Source organism: Theropithecus gelada, chromosome 11 (genome assembly GCF_003255815.1).
Source record: "Theropithecus gelada isolate Dixy chromosome 11, Tgel_1.0, whole genome shotgun sequence".
In the NCBI taxonomy this organism is placed as follows: domain Eukaryota; kingdom Metazoa; phylum Chordata; class Mammalia; order Primates; family Cercopithecidae; genus Theropithecus; species Theropithecus gelada.
Window position 1 is genome coordinate 41015896 of NC_037679.1, and position 14107 is coordinate 41030002.

Here is a 14107-nt window from a genome sequence, read left to right on the forward strand (position 1 = left end):
CTACTTCTAATAGTATAGAGAACACTGATAGTCCTTGGCATGAACTGTTTAGACAATTATGCAAAATAAATGCATTTGACACTCCTGATTGACCACTCACAAGAGGCAAGGAGTTTAGTGAATCTATACATAATACCTTTGACCATATATGGAGAACCAAGGAACATAATGAAGCTGGTTGGTTGCTCCTAAGTTTAGTGGACAAAGTGATAAAAGAAAGTGATGAACTCAGGGATTCTAACTCCTGGATTTAGAAGTAGATACTGAGCCTCAAATCTGCAAAAATTGTCCTGAGTGAGTCTCATCTCCTGTAGAGAAAGAGCTGAAATTGTGGAAAAACACACACAAGCTCTTATCATGCAAGTGGCTGACCTGCAATGAAAGGTGCATGCACAGCCTTACAAGGTGTCTACTGTTAAAATGAAGGCATTGATTGGAAAAGAATGGGACTATGCACTTTGGAATAGTGGGAGGACCCTGATAAGGCTGGGGACACTGAGCTTGTAAACTGTGATGAATCATTTTTGCCAGAAGAAACAGCTTCCCCATCCCCAGTGGTGGCAACATCCCCTCCCTGACCCATGCTGCCATCAGCCTTTTCATCTTTGTCTGAGGGAAAAAAAACCCTGCACTGCCTGAGGCAACAGTGATGGCCTCCCCTGAGGCAGTTGCCAGGCAAGATAATGCTGACTTTCCATAGGAGCCACCCCCAACACCTCGGTTTGCTTCTAGGCCTATAGCTAGACTAAAGTCCCGGCAGGCCTTTAAAGGTGAGATTCAGAGTGTGACCCATGAGGAGATGCGCAACACTCAGAAAGAACTGCTTGAGTTTTCTAATTTATATAGACAACAATTTGGAGAACAGACATGGGGATGGATATTAATGGTGTGGGAAAATGGTGTAAGGAACATAGAGTTCAATCAGGCTGAATTTATTGACTTGGGTCCACTAAATAGAGACCCTGCATTTTATGTTGCAGCTTGCGGAGATAAAAAAAGATTCTAATCATTTTCTTGCTTAGTTAACTGAACTATATATTAAAAGATGGCCCACTGTAAGTGAGCTGGAAATGCTTCCTTGTTTTAATGTAGAGGAAGGGATCCAAAGGCTTAGGGAGATTGGGATGGTGGAGTGGATTAGTCACTTTAGACCTACTCATCAGCTGTGAGGGTCCAGAATATATACTCTTGACCAACGTTTTGTGAAATAAATTTGTGAGGGCAGCACCTGCATCTTTGAAAAACCCATAATTCCTCTTCTCTGTATGTCAGATCTAACAGTGGGAACCACAGTCACTAACTAAAAAATGCAAATACATTGGGAATAATTGGATCCCAAGGTGGCAGGGGCCAAGTGGTGGCACTCATCTGTCAAAGGCAAGGTGGGCATAGCTACTGTAATGGATAGCAGAAGCAAAGCAGCAATCAGAATAGTCTGGCTCGTGTAGCTCTCTGGCATTGGCTAATGAATCATGGTGTCCCTAGAAGTGAAATTGACACGAAATCTATTGCATTCCTACTTAATTTATATAAGTAGAAAACTTCCAGGTCGAACAGACAGAAGACTAATTTGAATTATAAAACAGAGAATCACGCCCCCATCAACCAATTTCCATATTGCAACCAGTTTATAGACCCAGAACCCCTTGAATGAAGATGAGGGCGGGTCCCCTTGAGGAAGAATCCCACTACACTACTGACAACTTATGTGTTAATCTTTCTCCCATCCTTCCCTAAGTAGACCTCTGGCCTTTTACCATGGTAACTGTGCACCGGGGAAAGGGAAATGATCAGATATCTCGGGGACTACTGAACACTGGCTCTGAGTTGATCTTGATGCCAGGGGACCCAAAAAGTCATTGTGATCCTCCATTTAAAGTAGGGGCTTATGGAGGTCAGGTAATTAATGGAGTTTTAGCTCAGGTTCGACTTACAGTGGGTCCAGTGTGTCCTCCGACTCATCCTGTGGTCATTTCCCCAGTGCCATAATGCATAATCTGCATAAACATACTTAGCAGCTGGCAGAACCCCTACATTGGCTCCTTGACTGGTAGGATGAGGGCTATTATGTTGGGAAAGGCCAAATGGAAGCCATTAGAGGTGCCTCTACATGGAGAAATAGTAAATCAAAAACAATATCTCATCCCTGGAAGGACTGTGGAAATTAGTGCCACCATTGAGGACTTGAAAGACGTATGGGTGGTGATTCCCACCACATCCCAGTTCAACTCTCCTATTTGGACTGTGCAGAAGACAGATGGACCTAGGAGAATGACAGTGGATTATCATAAGCTTAACAAAGTGGTGACTGCAATTGCAGCCACTGTACCAGATGTGGTTTCATTGCTTGAGCAAATTAACAAATCTCCTGGTATCTTTGTGTGTAGTCATTGACTTGGCAAATGCCTTTTCCTCCATTCCTGTCCATAAGGCTAACCAGAAACAATTTGCCTTCAGCTGGCAAAGCCAGAAATATACCTTTACTGTCCTACCTCATGGGTATATCAACTCTCCAGCTTTGCGTCATAATCTTATTTGAATAGACCTTGATTTCCTTTTTGCTTTCACAAGATATCACACAGGTCCATTATATTGATTACATTATGCTGACTGGATCCAGTGAGCAAGAAGTAGCAAACACACTGGACTTATTGGTGAGACATTTGCATACCAGAGAATGGGAAATAAATCCAACTAAAATGCAGGGACCTTCTACCTCAGTAAAATATCTAGGGGTTCAGTAGTGTGGGGCCTGTCAATATATCCTTCCAAGGTGAAGGATAATTTGCTGCGTTTCACCCTTCCTACAACCAAGAAAGAGGCACAATGCCTAGTGGGGCTATTTGGATTTTGGAGGCAACACATTCCTCATTTGTGTTACTCCCACCCATTTGTTGAGTGACCTGAAAGGCTGCCAGCTTTGAGCAGGGTCAACAGGAGAAGGCTCTGCAAAAAGTCTAGGCTGCTGTGCAAGCTGCTCTGCCACTTGGACCATATGACACATATGACACTTGAGGTGTCAGTGGTAGATAGGGATGCTATTTGGAGCCTTTGGCAGGTCCCCATAGGCAAATCACAGCAGAGGCCTCCAGGAGTTTGGAGCAAGGCCCTGACATCTTCTGCAGATTACTAAAATATTTTGGAGAGACAGCTTTTGGCCTATTACTAGGCTTTAGTGGAAACTGAACGTTTGACTATGGGTCATCAAGTCACCATGTGACCTGAAATGCCTATCATGAACTGGGCGCTTTCTCACCTATCTAACCATAAAATGGGTCATGCACAGCAGCATTCCATCATCAAATGGAAGTGGTATATATGTGATCAGGCTTGAGTAGGTGGTGAAGGCACAAGTAAGTTACGTGAAGAAGTGGCTCAAATGCCCAAGGTCTCCACTCCTGCCACCCTGCCTTCTCTCCCCTGGGATAAATCGATGGCCTCATGGGGAGTTCCCTGTGAGGAATTAACAGAGGAAGAGGAGACTAGGGCTGGGTTCACAGATGGTTCTGCACGATATGCAAGTACCACCCAAAAGTGGACAGCTGCAGCACTATTGTCCCTTTCTAGGACATCCCTGAAAGACATTGGTGAAGGGAAATCTTCCCAGTGGGCAGCACTTCGAGCATTGCACCTGTCTGTGCACTTTGCATAGAAGGAGAAATGGCCAGATGTGCTATTATACACTGATTCATGGGCTGTAGCCAATGGTTTGGCTGGATGGTCAGGGACTCGGAAGAAGCACAATTGGAAAATTGGTGACAAAGAAATCTGGGGAAGAGGCATGTGGATTGACCTCTCTCAATGGTCAAAAACTGAAGATATTTGTATCTCATGTTCACCAATGGGTGAACTCAGTAGAGGAGAACTTTAATAATCAAGTGGATAGGACGACCTGTTCTCTGGACACTACTCAGCCTCTTTCTCAACCAGCCCTGTCATTGCCCAGTGGGTCTATGAACAAAACGGCCATGGTGGCAGAGATGGAGGTTATGCATGGGCTCAGCAACATGTACTTCCACTCACCAAGACTGACCTGGCTACAGCCACTGCTGAGAGCCAAAATTGCCAGCAGCAGAGACCAACACTGAGCCCTCCATATGGCACCATTTCTCAGGGTGATCAGCCAACTACCTGGTGGACAAGGTTGATTATTTTGGACATCTTCTGTCATAAAAAAGGCAGAGGTTTGTCCTCACTGGAATAGACACTTACTCCGGTTATAGGTTTGCCTATCCTTTACACAATGGTACTTCCAAGACTACCATCCATGGACTTTCTGTTTCTCTAGAGAACACTGACTATATACTCATAAAATTTCAATTTACATTATCTGAATTTATTCCCAATCGGGATTAGACTTTTAGTGGAATACATATTTAATTAATAATTTTCTCCATTCATGGCTTCTTACCCCAGATCACATTCATTTTCTGCCTGCCTCTGCACAGCAGTGTGCTCCGGGAGTTTGAAGTCTGCAGACTGCAGATTCCTTTGACATTGACTTCCAACCATGCATCAGAAGACACCAGCAGGAAATTTGATGGTCTTTCCTGCATGTTCATTGCCTCCTCAGCTCTGGCTCCTCTCTGGTGGTCCATTCCCAGGGCTCCAACTTTCATAGGTTCCAGTAACATTTGTCCATTTCCTCCCCTTGTCCTTTCAGACCGAGGGTGTTCTTGGCTTCCTTAAGTCCCTTGGACTTCACCATCCCTTGGTTTACTTCACCCTACACTCACCTCTCTAAATAGTTTAGCCATTAAACTTTCATCAGCAAATCATTTTGAGCATGACATCTGTTTTCTGCCTGACAAGGTATGTGTCATATCAATATTACATGTGAACTGAGTTCAAGTTCCTGTCTTGGATGATTGGGGATATTGACATTATGTTTTAAAATAGACTTTTAAAAATCCTTTCTCTTCAAAGACAGGCTAAAAAGGAAATGGTAGATAAGAGAAACGCCACAGCCTTAGTCATGGCCCTCAGGCAAACAAACCTTGGTGGTTCAGAGGGGACAGAAAATGGAGCAGACCAATCACGCTGTAGGGCTTGTTATCAATGTGGTTTGCAAGGACACTTTAAAAAAGATTGTCCAACAAGAAACAAGCCGCCCCTTCGCCCACGTCCACTATGCCAAGGCAATCACTGGAAGGCGCACTGCCTCAGAGGACAAAAGTTCTCTGGGTCAGAAGCCCCCAACCAGATGATCCAATAACAGGACTGAGGGTGTCTGGTGCAAGTGCCAGCTCATGTCATCACCCTCACTGAGGCCCAGTTAAGTTTAACCATTGAGGGCTAGGAAATTGTTTTCCTCCTGGACACTGGCATGGCCTTCTCAGTGTTAATCTCATGCCCTGGATGGCTGTCCTCAAGGTCCATTACCATCCAAGGAATCCTGGAACAGCCCATAACCAGGTATTTCTCCCACCTCCTCAGTTGTAATTGGAAGACTTAGCTATTTTTGCCTGCCTTTCTTGTTATGCCTAAAAGTCGTACACCCTCATTAAGGAGGGACATATTAGCCAAATCTGGGACTATTATCTACATGAATATGGGGAACAAGTTACTCATTTATTGTCCTCTATTTGAGGAGGGAATCAACCCTGAAGTCTGGGCATTGGAAGGACAATTTGGAAGGGCAAAAAATGTCCACCCATTTTAAATCAGGCTAAAAGACCTAACCACTTTTCCATATCCATGGCAATATCCCTTAAGGCATGAAGCTCATAAAGGTTTACAGGATGTTGTTGGACATTTAAAAGCTCAAGGCTTAGTAAGAAAATGCAGCAGTCCCTGAAACAACCCAATTCTAGGAGTACAAAAACAGAATGATCAGTGGAGACTAGTGCAAGATCTTAGACTCATCAGTGAGGCAGTAATTCCTCTATATCCAGCTGTACCCAACCCCTATACCCTGCTCTCTCAAATACCAGAGGAAGCAGAATAGTTCGCTCTTCTGGACCTCAAGGATGCCTTCTTCTGCATTCCCCTGCACTCTGACTCGCAGTTTCTCTTTGCTTTTGAGGATCCCACAGACCGCACATCCCAACTTACGTGGACGGTCTTGCCTCAAGGGTTTAGGAATAGTACTTATCTGTTTGGTCAGGCACTGGCCCAAGATCTAGGCCACTTCTCAAGTCCAGTCACTCTGGTTCATCAGTAGGTGGATGATTTATTTTTGGCTACCAGTTCGGAAGCCTCATACCAGTAGGCTACTCTAGATCTATTGAACTTTCTAGCTAATCAAGGGTACAAGGCATCTAAATCAAAGACCCAGCTCTGCCTACTACAAGTCAAATATCTAGGCCTAATCTTAGCCAGAGGAATCAGGGCCCTCAGCAAAGAATGAATACAGCCTATACTGGCTTTTCCTCACCCTAAGACATTAAAACTGTTGTGGGGTTTCCTTGGGATCACCAGCTTTTGCCGACTATGGATCCCCGGATATGGTGAGATGGTCAGGCCACTCTATACTCTAGTCAAGGACTATTTACCCAGAGGACAAATACTCATCTAGTAGAATGGGAATCAGAGGCAGAAACAGCCTTTAACACATTAAAGCAGGCCCTAGTACAAGCTCCCACCTTAAGCCTTCCCACAGGACAAAACTTGTCTTTATATACCACAGAGAGCGTGGGAATAGCTCTTGGAGTCCTTACTCAGACTCATTGGACAACCACACAGCCAGTGGCATACCTAACAAAGAAATTGATGTAGTAGCAAAAGGCTGGCGCCAGTAGTTGTGGCCCATCTTAGTATCAGAGGCTATCAAAATAATACAAGAAAGGATCTCACTGTCTGGACTATTTATGATGTAAATGATATACTAGGTGCCAAAGGAAATTTACAGCTATCAGACAACCACCTGCTTAGATACCAGGCTCTACTCCTTGAGGGACTGTTGCTTCAAATACACATGTGTGTGGCCCTCAACCCTGCCACTTGTCTCGCAGAGGATGGAGAACCAATAGAGCATGACTGCCAACAAATTGTAGCCCAGACTTATGCTGCCCGAGAGGATCCTTAGAAGTCCCCTTAGTTAATCCTGACCTTAACGTATATACTGATGGAAATTCATTTATGGAGAATGGGATATAAAGGGCAGGTTATGTCATAGATAGTGATGTAGCAGTACTTGAAAGTAAGCCTCTTCCCTAGGAACCAGTGCCCAGTTAGCAGAACTAGTGGCACTTACCCGAGCCTTAGAACTGGGAAAGGATAAAAGAACAAATGTGTATACAGATAGTAAGTAAGCTTATCTAATCCTACATGCTCATGCTGCAATATGGAAAGAAAGGGAATTACTAGCCTCTGAGGGAACCCCCATTAAATACCACAAGGAAATCATGGAGTATCACACGCAGTGCAAAAACCCAAGGAGGTGGCAGGCTTACACTGCCAAAGGCATCAAAAAAGTAAAGGAGAAAAGGCAGAAGGAAACCGTGGGGCAGACGCTGAGGCCAAAATTGCTGCCAGGTGGAACCTCCCATTAGAAACACTTATTGAAGGACCCTTGGTATGGAATAACCCTCTCCAAGAGATTAAGCCCCAATATTCCCTGACCATAACAGAATGGGGACTTTCACAGTGGCATAGTTTTCTCCCCTTGGGGTGGTTAATGACAGAAGAGGGAAAGGTACTCATACCCGAAGCCAGCCAGTGGAAAATCGTTAAGACTCTCCACCAAACTTTTCATATGAGTATTGAGAACACTCATCAAATTTGGCCCTATTTACAGGGCCAAATTTCCTCCAGACTATCTGACAAGTAGTGAAAGCCTGTTAGACAAGTAGACAAAGGTGTGCCAAAGGAATAATCCCTTGGTCCATCATAAAGCCCTTCTAGGGGAACAAAGAATAGAGCACTATCCAGGACAGGACTGGCAGTTAGATGTCACCCATATGCCTAAGTCAAGGGGATTTCCATACTTGTTGGTCTGTATTAATACCTTTACAAATTGGATAGAAGCCTTCCCTTGCAAGACAAAGAAGGTTCAGGAAGTGGTTAAAGTACTAATTCACAAAATAATTCCTAGATTTGGGCCTCCCCAAAGCTCGCAAAGTGACAGTGGTCTGGCTTTTAAAGCCACGATAACTCGGGAATTTCCAGGGTGCTAGGGATGTAATATCACCTTCACTGTGCCTGGAGGTCATAATTCTCAGGGAAGATCAAGAAGGCAAAAGAAACACTCAAGAGACACTTAAGGAAATTAACACAAGAAACTCATTCTCATGGCCTACTCTCTTGCCTGTGGCCTTGTTGAGAATCTGAAATTCTCCTCACAAAATAGGGCTTGGTCCATATGAAATGCTGTATGGACGACCTTTTCTCACAAATGACCTCCTACATGATCAGGAAACGGCTAACTTGGTCAAGGATATACTTCTTTGGCAAAATATCAACAAAACCTTAAAAACCTACCTGAAGGATGTCACAGAGAAAAGGGGATGGAGTTGTTTCAACTGGGAGATCTAGTATTGGTCAAATCCCTCCCCTCTACCTCCCCATCTATGGATTCTTTGCGGGAAGACCACAGTCGCTAATCCTCTCTATCCCTACTCCAGTTACGGTGGCAGGGGTGGAATCTTGGATTCACCACACCCGAGTTAAACTTTGGACACCCCCTGAAGAACCTGTAGCACCATCAGCTCAGGAGTCCCAAGATCAGCCAGACCAGCCTCGATACACCTGTGAACCATTGGAGGACTTGTGTCTCCTATTTTGGAAGGAAACATCCCAGACTAAAAAGGCTCCTACAGCTGATCCTGAGGAAAAATCCCTTCCTACTTACTAAGTGAAAACCTACATAATCTTTAACAACTCTCCTTGATCCTTTAACAGCATCCTTTTACTGTTTCATCACATTATTAAGCAGTACTAACCATACTCTTTGCAGTAGGACTATGTATTGTAGCTCCTGCTGGGACAAAAATCCTAATCGCATCAACCTTTTTGCTATCATCCTTCCTTCTGACAGCAATTTACTCCTACTTTTAACTCAGACTATAAAATGATCTCATCTTCCAGGGCAACCTCTTCACCTTCCTACTTACTGTTTGCTTATTTATCCCTCCTGCTTCCTTGGATACCCCACACAGTTGCCTCTCCCCTTTCACTAGCTCCTAATTACCTGTACAAGCTCTCAACTTAACCCACTGTCTGTTAAAACAGTCCAATCCTTCCCTGTCAAACGACTGTTGGCTTTGTATCTCTCTATCAGCCACTGCTTACATTGCCACTCCCGTTCCTGCAAAAAACTGGGTCTTTACTAACTTAATCTACCACCCCCGTTATGAAGGAAGAGATCCTTTCCAAATTCTAAAGATGCAATCATTAGCTGACTTCCCCATCTCTGATAGGACCAAAAATACCCCAACAGGATGCGAAATCCAGCGTTTACACTCTTACATTTTAAACCTCACCTTTTACACGAGCAATAAAAAGCCCAGACATGGCCCTGTAACTATGAATACCACCTTAACTTTCCAAGCCCCTTTGCGCTTTCAATGTAACCTTTTATCAGGCCTGCCCCTGGGGCACCTACTATCCCATCAGTGTAATTACACCCTACAACTTCAAGCCCCAACTGATCATAATAACTTCCCAGTCACCCAAACAGCTCTATTCAGATGGCTTGTCGGCTTCTCAGGGCCTCCAAAAATCATCACCTCCTCCCTGTTTAACAAACAGTCTGGGTTTTGTAATGGCAAACATACTCCCTGCATGACCATTCACCCCTGGACCCCTGCAGCAGCGCCCCCACCACTAGTGAATGCCTTATCATCCCCTCTTTCAATCACTCTCTTGAATGGTTCCTAGTAGATACTAAATGGTTGATTTTCCAATGGGAAAACAGAACATAGGGAGTCACTCAGTTTGCTCCCAACACCCCTTTCCAGCCACTCACTGGAGCTACCTTGGCAAGTACTGTAGGAGTATGGGAAAATGAAAACAACAAACTCACACACCTTTTAAACATACATAATCAGTTCTATCTACCCAGCCAAGGCATGTTCTTATGTGGAACTTCAAACTGTATCTGCCTCTTTACCAACTGGACAAGCACCTGCAACTTTAGCCTTCCTAAGTCCCAACATTGACATTGCCCCAGGAAATCAGGCCCTATCAGTGCCCCTCAAAGCACCGGAATAGCCAATGTATCTACTTCATTATCCTACTGCCACACACTCTCAAAGGATTTCTCAGACAGTTTACAAGAAATAACAAAATCTATCCTTGCTCTACAATCCCAAATACACTCTTTGACAGCAGTGACCCTCCAAAAACGCTGAGGCCTCGACCTCCTCACTGCTGAGAAAGGAGGACTTCACACTTTCTTAGGGGAAGAGTGTTGTTTTTGCACTAACCAGTCAGGGATAGTATGAGACACCACCCAGCATTTACAGGAAAAGACTTGTGAAATCAGACAACGCCTTTCAAACTCTTACACCAAGTTGGGTGACATGACTTCTCCCCTTTCTAGGTCCCGTGACAGCCATCTTGCTATTACTTGCCTTTGGGCCCTGTATTTTTAACCTCCTTGTCAAATGTGTTTCCTCCAGCATTGAGGCCATCAAGCTATAGATGGTGTTACAAATGGAACCCCAAATGAGCTCAACTCACAACTTCTACCAAGGACCCTGGACCGACCCACTGGCCTTTTGACTGGCCTAGAGAGTTCCCCTCTGGAGGACACTATAACTGCAGGGGCCCGTCTTCACCCTTACCTAGCAGGAAGTAGTTAGAGCAGTCATTGCCCAATTCCCAACAGCAGTTGGGGTGTCCTGTTTAGAGAGGGGATTGAGAGGTGAAGCCATTTGGACTTCCTGGGTTGAGTGGGGACTTTGAGAACTTTTCTCTCTCACAAGAGGATTATAAAATGCACCATTCAGTGCTCTGTAAAACGCACCAATCAGCAGGATCCTAAAAGTAGCCAATTGCAGGGAGGATTGAAAAAAAGGGAATTCTAATAGGACAGAAATGGAACATGGTGGGGGACAAATAAGGGAATAAAAGCTAGCCACTGCAGCCAGCAACAGCAACCCACTCGGATCCCCTTCCATGCTATGGAAGCTTTGTTTTTTTCACCCTTCACAATAAACCTTGCTACCACTCTATCTTTTGGTCCATGCCATCTTTAAGAGCTGTAACACTCACTGCAAAGGTTCGCAGCTTCATTCTTGAAGTCAGTGAAAGTGCGAACCCACTGGCAGGAACCAACTCTGGACACATCTCCAGGCCCCCACCTCCCGACAGGCCCCAGTGTGTGATGTTCCCCTCCCTGTGTCCATGTGTTCTCATTGTTCAGCTCCCACTTATGAGTGAGAATATGTGGTATTTGGTTTTCTGTTCTTGTATTAGTTTGCTGAGAATGATGATTTCCAGCTTTCTCCATGTCCCTGCAAAGGACATGAACTTATCCTTTTTTATGGCTGTATAGTATTCCATGGTGTATATGTGCCACAAAGATTTCTTTTTATTTTAAGGCTCAGTAGCATGCCATTGTGTATATACACCACAATTTGTTTATTTTTTAAAATCAGTTTATAGACAGTTAGGTTGAATACATAACTTGGCTATTGTGAATTATGCTGCAATAAACATTGGAATGAAGGTATATCTCACATGTTGATTTCAAATCTTTTGGATATACACTCAGAAGTCATATGGTAGCTCCTATTTTTAATTTTTTGAGGACCCATTTATCATAATGGTTGTACTAATTTACATCCACACCAAAATGCATAAGGGTTTCCTTTTCTCTACATCCTTGACAACATATATTTTTCATGTTTTTTTTATAGTACCTATTCTAAGAGGCTTGAAGTGATGTCTCATTGTGTTTTCAATTTGCATTTCCCTAATAACTACTGATGTTGAATTTTTAAAATATATCTCTTGGCCATGATATGTCTTCTTTCGATAAATGTTTATTCGTGTTCTTTGCCCATTTTTCAACTGAGTTATTATTATTATTATTTGCTATTCAGTTGTTTGAGTTCCTTATATATTTTGGATATTAACCCTTTATCAGATGTATGGCTTACAAATATTTTCTTCCGTGGCATAGGTTGCCTGTTTTCCTTGCTGTATTAATTAGGGCTCTCTACACGGACAGAACTAATGAAATATATATATATATAAAGGGGGAGTTTATTAAGTATTAACTCACACAATCAAAAGTTCTCACAATAGGTCATCTGCAGGCTGAGGAGCAAAGAGAGCTAGTCCAAGTCCCAAGACTGAAGAACTTGGAGTCCAATGATGTTCGAGAGCAGGAAGCATCCAGCTTGGGAGAAAGATATAGGCTGGGAGGCTAGGCCTGTCTCTGTTTTCACATTTTTCTGCCTGCTTATATTCTAGCCATGCTGGCAGCTGATTAGATTGTGCCCACACAGATTAAGGGTGGGTCTGCCTTTCCCTGCCCACTGACTCAAAAGTTAATCCCTTTTGGCAACACCCTCACAGACACATCCAGAATCAATACTTTGTATCCTTTGATCTGATCAAGTTGACACAGTATTAGCCATCACATCTGTTAATTATTTTCTTTGCTGTGCAGTCACCTTTAATTTAATATAATCCCATTTGTCTAGTTCTTTGTTGTTGTTGCCTAGCTTTTGACGAGAAATCCAAAAGAGTATTGCCTACATCAATGTCATATAATTTGCTATTCACTTTCTTCTAATAGTTTCACAGTTTCAGATCTTTTGTTTAAGTCTTTTATCCATTTGGATTTAATTTTTGTACATTATGTGAGATCAAAGTTCAATTTTATTCTTCTGTATATGAATATACAGTTGTCCCAATATCATTTATTGAAGAGACTGTTCTTCCCCATTGTGTGTTCTTGGAAACTTTGCCAAACTTTTTTTTGTGTGTCAAAATTCAGTTGACACTAAATTCATGCATTTATTAATGGGTTCTCTATTCTGTTCCATTGGTCTTTGCATCTGTTTTTATGCTAGTATCATGCTTTTAAGATTACTATAGCTTTGTAATAAAATTTGAAGTCAATTATTGCGAAGACTCCAGCTTTGTCCTTTTTGCTCAAAATTGCCTTGGTTATTTTTCTGGTTCTATACGAATTTTTGAATTTTGCTTATTTTTGTGAAAAAGTGGAATTTCAACAGAGATTGCATTGAATCTGTGGATTGCTTTTGGTAGTATGAACATTTTAACAATCTTAACTCTTACAACGAATGAACGCAAAATAGCTTTCCGTTTATTAGTATCTTCCTCAATTTCAGCAAAGTTTTGTAATTTTATTTTCTTTTTTCTTTTTTTGCAGAATTTATTTATCTTATTCTCTTACCTTTTAAACTTATTCTTTTATATATATATACTTTAAGTTCCGGGGTACATGTGCAGAAAGTGTAGGTTTGTTACATAGGTATACATGTGCCATGGTGGTTTGCTGCACCCATCAACCCGTCATCTACATTAGGTATTTCTCCTAATGCTATTCCTCCTCCTGACCCCAAACCCCCTGACAGGCCCTGGTGTGTGATGACCCCTGCACCGCACACCGCATATCCATGTGTTCTCTTTGTTCAACTCACACTTGTGAGTGAGAACATGCAGTGTTTGGTTTTCTGTCGTTGTGTTAGTTTGCTGAGAATGATGGTTTCCAGGTTCATCCATGTCTCTGCAAAGGCCATGAACTCATCATTTTTTATAGCTGCATAGTATTCCATGATGTATATGTGTCACATTTTCTTTATCCAGTCTATTATTGATGGGCATTTGGGTTGGTTCCAAGTCTTTGCTATTGTGAACAGTGACACAATAAACATACGTGTGCATGTGTCTTTATAGACCAATGGAACAGACCAGAGGCCTCAGAAATACCACCACACATCTACAGCTATCTGATCTTTAACAAACCAGACAAAAACAAGCAATGGGGAAATGATTCTCTATTTAATAAATAGTGTTGGGAAAACTGGCTAGTCATATGCAGAAAACTGAAACTGGATCCCTTCCTTACACCTTATACAAAAATTAACTCAAGATGGATTAAAGACTTAAATGTAAGACCTAAAACCATAAAAAACCCTAGAAGAAAACCTAGGCAATACCATTCAGGACATAGGCATGGGCAAAG